The sequence below is a fragment of the Arachis ipaensis genome, chromosome B08 (genome assembly GCF_000816755.2).
Source record: "Arachis ipaensis cultivar K30076 chromosome B08, Araip1.1, whole genome shotgun sequence".
Taxonomy (NCBI): Eukaryota; Viridiplantae; Streptophyta; class Magnoliopsida; order Fabales; family Fabaceae; genus Arachis; species Arachis ipaensis.
The window spans coordinates 105,286,900-105,294,158 of record NC_029792.2 but is presented as its reverse complement, the minus strand read 5'-3'; the positions used below and the strand labels follow the sequence as shown (position 1 = coordinate 105,294,158).

The 7,259-nt window shown below is 36.8% G+C and overlaps 1 protein-coding gene across 1 annotated transcript in view; it reads left to right on the top strand.

Moving 5' to 3' along the window:
• Positions 1–7,259, top strand: part of LOC107611377 (40S ribosomal protein SA-like) — a 28,875-nt gene that overhangs the window by 10,603 nt on the left and 11,013 nt on the right. The window contains 1 exon segment of the mRNA XM_016313312.2: positions 2,457–2,464. The gene's annotated coding sequence lies outside the window, so the exon portion shown is untranslated.

Sequence of the window (7,259 nt, the reverse complement as noted above, 5' to 3'; positions counted from 1 at the left end):
CCTCTCTGGTCTGCTTCGTCGCACTTCATGTCGCGCCGGCTTTCCAAAAATGGCGAACACTTTCCATTTGTTAGATGACGACGCCGAGGACCCTTCACAGAAAATCGCCGCGGCGGCACCGGCGTCTCCACCCGAGAAGGGTTCAGCTGCGGCGGCTCAGCAGCAGAAGCAGCAAACTCAGTTGCCTTCTCAGGCTGGCGAGCATTCATGAAAATTGAATTTTGAAATTTGAAACTCAGCGGGGATTTTCCCAAAAGAATAGCTACATTGGATCCAGCAGCTACATTGGAAAGAGGGGAGAGTAAAAAAATGGAAGAAGAAAAGTAGTAGAGGGAGGAAGCAGAGAACGCGGGGGAGGAGGGAGCTCCTCTGCTGCCACAAGCGCCTGCTATTCGCCATGGTCACCGCCGGATAGAAAACCCTAAAGAGTTAAGTATTTTATCTTCACACCAGTGGATTTTAGAATTTACTTATCACATTTATTTCTTCAATTTTTATTTTTGAACTGTTTTGACCACTTCAAGAATGTTGGAATGCTTTTTCTCGGTGCCATCTCTGCTGCCGTCTTCATCTGGATACTCTATATTGGAAAAGGTTACTATTCTGAATTCCTGTCTATTGATTATAGTGTTGGATTGTGATTACAGCTGTTTTTATCTCTTGATTTACTTTTAGCACTATGTAGGGGAATGAAATAATGAACACCTAAATTTTTTAAATGGGTTTATGATGATTTGCGTTACATCCCTGATAGGTGTTGTTATTTTCGAATGGTTTCATAGTTGTCTATTTTATTTTCTTCTAACATTAATCCTCATGGTTTTTCTCATGAATTGGAAAACGGATTCAAGGCCTGTTTGCTGTGATATCAGTCTTTAATAAATTAATCTTCTCTTAGATATGAGTGTTCCATCTACTATAGTACTATGTAAGGCTCTGAATTGATATATATATAGTGAAAATGAAATTGTGATTGAATCAGAGTAAAAGAGCTTTGGTTCTGAGAATGTTGAATGTTATTACCGGAGGAGGAACCAATGGAAAAGTGTAGGAAAAAATCATTTGTATATATTCAGTTTCAAAGAATAGCTTGAGTAATATTGAATCTTTCCCCATTTCAAATCCAAGATTTGAATCTCTCTCTTGCTCTCATTCCTCATTTTGCTCTGCAGCTCTGAAGAAGTAGCTTCAAATTTTTTGGATTCATTTGGTGTTTATTTTCATTTGCTCCCCGTATTGGCACCGTCTACCTCTACCGCCTCAGATGATTTCCTCTCTGTCGAATACAAGAACTACAACAGCAACGCCAAAGTACAAGAACTACCAGCATAGGGTAGCCTGGTCCGACTCGCAGAAAGTACTAACCTTAACCTTACACAGTTCGCACTTCTTCATCATATCTACCTTCTCTGTTTTGAACCGTGTTCATCATGCCTCAACCTCAAAGAAGATACATTCAGGTGAGTTTTTTTCACTATTTTTCTTTTAAAAGCTTATATAATTGTTTACATCTACCAAATACTCTGTTATAAGGCTCTGAAATGGCAAATATATAGTGAAACACTACGTATTCTTTGCAATTGTGATTGAATCAGAGTAAAAGAGTTTTGATTTTGGTCAAAATTACCTATCTTTACTAACCCATGTTCCCACCGAAACAGATAAGAAGAAAGCTAGGGGCCTTCCACGAAATGGAAGCCAAGGTTGACAAAGAGATGGACGGTGTTTAAGGTTTTTATTTTCCCCTAAAATCAGATTTTCATTTATTTAAGTTGATTTGTTTCATCGTATCTGTTAATTTTTATTGAAGATGGAAACCTGACTTTTACCCTTCAGGAGGCAAATTGAGACAGTTAATTTCTTTTCTCAATATTTCTTTTCTATATGTGAAATCACTTGATATGTTGTGGTATGTAATTCTAAAGGTGTAAACTAGACAAAATTTAAATGGAAAAATATAAGCTGATTGTTGATAAGCTGTGATCTGTGGTTGGAAAGTGTGATGGAATTGACTGAGATTATAGTGTTGTGGTAACATGTCGGTAGATGAAGAGATTATGCAGAGTTCCTAACTAATGCTATTTCTACGTATTTTTAAAATTAAATATATTTTCTCATATCTAATTAATGAGCTTTGTTTTTTATAATTGCAGCTGGATTATTAGTATCAAGAAATTAAATATATTCTCATATCTAATTAATGAGCAACATTGTGCGTTGGATTGGACTGACAATAGCTTAGTGGTTAGTAGAATCACTACTTTTCTTGACAAATGATATTTGAGAAGAGAAAAAATCTCATTGATCTTGAGACAGATATGAGGAAGAATAATTTTACTAACTTATATGTTTAGTTGTAGATAATTACCAGCTAATTGAATTTAGCAAACAGCTTTCTTTTAACATAGTAATTCACAGAAATGTGTATTCAAGCTGTGTGTGTTGTCACTGTATGTCCTTCAAGATGTTATTTTACAGTTATAAGTTGGGTTTACCCATGACTCTTCACTAAACAAAGCTCAAAGCTGCAAGAATGCACATTTATGTCAGAAAAGGCAGTCAAATTATCAGCATAGCAAAGATGCGCGCCCTGGGAGAGGAACGAGAAATACCCAGGTAGGAATACAACAATCTTTCTATAAATCTTGGATTATGAATTTATGAAAAGTAAATTATATGATAGAATCTAGCATACGGAGTACATCATTTTCTGTAAGATACATTGACTATGTGGCTAATTTACAAGCATGGAGGATAAAACTTTTGAAACATAAAATTAAAATTAAATATCAAAATACATGGACCACTGCAATTGCAAAAATACATAGACCACTAAGTTGAACATTAGAATTTACTACCAAATTGTGAATATTTTGAGCTTTTTTTTTTTTTCATTTGTTTTAGACACTATCTTTTTGGCTTTTGAGATGATGCATGATGATAGGATACTATTTAGCATTTTTGAAGAAATGAATTTATATATAGAGAATATGATTTTATATGAAGAAATCTTAGACTATAAGACATGGTATTAACTAGCCTTTTAATTACATATATCTTACATTAGGATTGATTTACTTCTCTCCTTTTCTTTTCCCGTTCTCTTTTTTGTACTTCTTTGGACATCTGTTTGATTCTACAAAGCGATATCAATGCAAGTTTATAGATAGCTATATTAATCTGTAAAAATTAATTCAAAGCATCCAAACAATAGGAAAAATAAAAATGGTTAATATTCAAAATGATGCCTAAAGAGATCATGTATATGTTAATGAAGCTTTTCAAAAACTGTCTAAATTTAATTTACCAAATATATTAACGTAAGTCAAGTTTGTCTTTTAATTAACTTTTTATTAATACAAGTATTTTTTATTAAATTGAAAGTTAAAATTTTCAAAAATCCAATTAAATTATATATATAGTTTTTGTATAGCTGTAAGGTTAGTGATATGTAATGATATGGCAGCAGATGGGAGAATACACATATACGAGGGGAAGAAAAAATTGCTTGGTGCAATTTCCTTCTATGCAGTTTAATAACAAATTGTGCTCTGTAATCGTGTATTTCAATATTAAAAACAAAATAAAACTGATTAAATGGATTGCCAACGAAGTCTTCTTTGTATCCTCTGTTGTGTGTGTGATCGTAGTAATGCTACCGAATGTAGTAGGCCGATGCTGCTGTTAGAAGAGTGTCTGGTGAAGGAAAGATGGTGGCAAGTGGAAGATAGAGTGGTTCAGAAGAAGAGGAGAGGAAGGAGGAGCCAGTTGAGGGTGAGAACATGATCAAGCACCAAATGAAGACTGCTTTATAGTTGGAAGTTCTGTAGAAAACTTATGCTGGTAAGTGAAAGTATTTTAGCCATTTTTGAACAGTATTGTAATATTCCTTTTCTTTTGTTGGTTTTTTTCCACTGTTTTAGTGGGTTGTGAAGTTAATTTTTTGTTGAAACATGACACTGTTGTAGTGTTGTGCATTTCTTTGGTTCGGGGAGGCTTACCTTTCAGAGTTGTACATGCAAGTGCTCAATATTCATGGTAGGTAGATTTAGCATCTTAAAACAAATATTCCTATATCAGCAATTCCACTCATCTATTTAATTATTTTTTACAGATTTTTTAAAATAAAAAAAACTAAGATAACATTCTTAGCACACTTATATGTCCATATAGGACCAATGTACACAGAATTTTTTGTTGTTATTTTTCAGCACATCTGAAATTGTGCAATTCAGATTGAAAAAGTATTAATTGAAATTGTCTTAAATAAACAGTAATTTTCTATTATTAGAAAGTTAAAAAGTTAAACAAGCTTAGGCATTTCTGATGAATCTTCAATTGACTTTATTTATTTATTTTCTCGGTTTAAATACCTAAATGTTGTAGTATGAACTGTGTGATACTGTGGTCAATCAAAGAAGGGGAGGACCTTCATTGTTTTAAATACAAAATAAGGAGCAGCATTATAAAAAAGGTGAATAGGATGGACGAAATCCAAATAAACAAATAGGTTAACTAAAATTAATAAAGACTCTTACTGAATGGAAAGAAGTCAACAAATAAATCCGTGTGGGCAAAAAAACCTTTTTAAATTCGGCTGAAAACTTTTGCTACCTCTTTTTAAATTCGGAACTTCAACTAAGAAACAGATTCAATTCGTTGACTTACTATAGTCGTGTAAGTGATGTTGTGAAAATACTTTAGTGACGGTAACATCATTATTCCTTTTGCTTGATTCTTTAGGTTACACTTAGTAAGGATGAAAGTTATTACTTTATAAATGAGAATTGAAACTTAATTTGTAAACAGGACACTTGGTTGCTGACAAATGAATTTATGCCGGTATAGAAATTATCAAATGATCAATCGTAGTATAGTCTAAATAGGTTGTAATGGGGTTAGGGTCAAGGTAGGGTCGTATATGGCTAGTGGACTTAGGATTTGAATCTTTGATTAACTTGAGCTTTTCCCACCTAACCTATATAATGACCTATACAATTAAGTGCTAACCTAACTACCCATTCCTCACTTTTCCACATACTCATGCATTTTCTTTTCGTTTCACTATACTTATGCATTGATTCCTCTTGAGCTTCACGTTGGGGCTTTTTGTCCCCTTTTCATTATTTTTCCTCTTTCTCTTTTTTTTTTCTTTCTTTTTCTATTTTTTTTCTTTTCCATATTGTTTTTTTTTCTTTTTTTTTTCTTTTGTTCTTTTGTTTTTCTCATTTTTTTTTCTATATACAAGAGCGTCAATGCATAAGGTTTTACATTTGATCAATACATGAGTATGTACCCAATTCCCAATATTTTCAATAATAATACAAAATACCCTCTTATTCACCCAATGTCCCAAGGTTCCCACACTTGAATGATACTCACACACACTAGCCTAAGCCAATCAAAGATCCAAATAAGGACTTTTATTGTTTTCCGCTTTAAGACTTGTAATGTGCTAAATTAAGAACAAAGTGGGTTAATCATAGGCTCAAATTTGGCTAACAAAGGAAGATAGAAGGTAAGGCCATTTGGGTGAGTGAGCTAACGAAGTGATGGCCTCAATCATGTAAATGCATGAATACACCAAATAATGGACATAAAGAATCAAACAAATCAAAGATCACAGTCATAGAGAGAGAATAATGCACACAAGAAGGAAAAATAAGTGGTTATAAGATGTAACCACACCATTAGGCTCAAATCTCACAAGCTTGTGTTCTTAACTTCAAACCCATGTTCCAAAATATAATTCTTCATGCAACTTTGGCATCCAAGCATTTAAAATTTGCAATGCCATGGTCGCCCCAAAGTGTTGGTTTCCTGAGAGAGAGTTTCATTGTTCCAACCAAGCAAACTTATCATGCGAATGGTGCCAACTAAAACCTAATCATGCAACCTATCCTAATTTATTCAGATTTATTCAGATGTTACCTACGGAGATCGGTCGGCCGACCTCCCCACACTTAAAACTTAGCACGGTCCTCCGTGCTAGAGGTTAGGCGCACGGGGTGGTTGAGCTCCGAGTGTGTCACATCTCCAATGCCATTGCTATCTCCGCTTGAAGTCGCGGTGGAGGTGGAGATATCGGGTTCCTCCATAGGCGGGGTGATTATGCTTAGAAGCCTCTTCACATGAGCATAGCGGCGTTGGTTACGCCTCTCATAGCGGTCTAATTTGTTGTGAAGGTCTTCAAGGCGTTGGGCGGCCGATTTTTGTGATGTAGATGAAGTGGTAGCGTGGCCAATTGGTGTGGGCATTTCAATGTCCTTGGTGGCTTCCGGAGGCTTAAGGCATCTCTTGGTCGGAATGATATCACCATTGACCGGTATTGAGGTTCGCCTATCTTTAGTCTCCCGGTTGACGCCGGCTTTCGCAACTAATGCCGTCACTAAAGCGGGGAATGGTAGATTTCCCTTGGCATGAATGCGCCCCATGGATTGGCGGATGGCATGCGGAACGTCGACCGGTTTCTCGGTCAAGATGCACCATATCAATAAGGCAAGCTCGGCGGTGATGGATGACCCATGTGTGCTTGGGAGCACGTAGTGAGCTAGAATTTGGGCCCATGCCGTGGCTTCTTGAGTGAGGTGGCGGACATCTAAACCCTTGGGTCTTCGCTTTATGGTCCCCCGAATCCAATATGCGTCGGGTAAAGCAATGATGCGGAGGATCGCACTCCAATCGAATGCGCGGTCAACGCATGTAGCCAAGACTTCTTGGTAGGCGTCATATGCATCCGTTGACGGTTCAATCCCAAGGACTTCTCGGATGGTTTCCACGGTGACCGACACTTGTTTTCGGCGCACAAATATTGATGTGAGATGAGGTGAGTGGAAGTTGGAGTAGAATTCCACCACCCATGAGAGATTGGCCTCCATTGGTTGCCTCAAGAGGAATCTCCAATGCCTCCGGTCAATGTGTGGCATCACAATCGGACTTAGGTGAGCCGGTAAGACCAGGAGGGGTTCCGGATGGTAATTCCTTTCAATCATTCTGGAGTAAACAAGTTCGCAGTAACGGTTGGGAAACTTGTTTGAATCCTTAGGAGGGTTGTCCTTCTCTAGAATGTCAACGGGGCCCTTGGTCTTCTTCAGGAGGGGCTTGGCGCACTCTATTGGAAGCGCTTTATTGGAAACTGGCTTCTTGGGGCCTTTCCCTTTGTCCTTTTTGATGACCATCCTGTGGAAGCAAGAAAGGGAAAATATCAAACTCAAAGAAGTGGAGGTACATGAGCTCTATGTAATGAAAGTTATGCCATA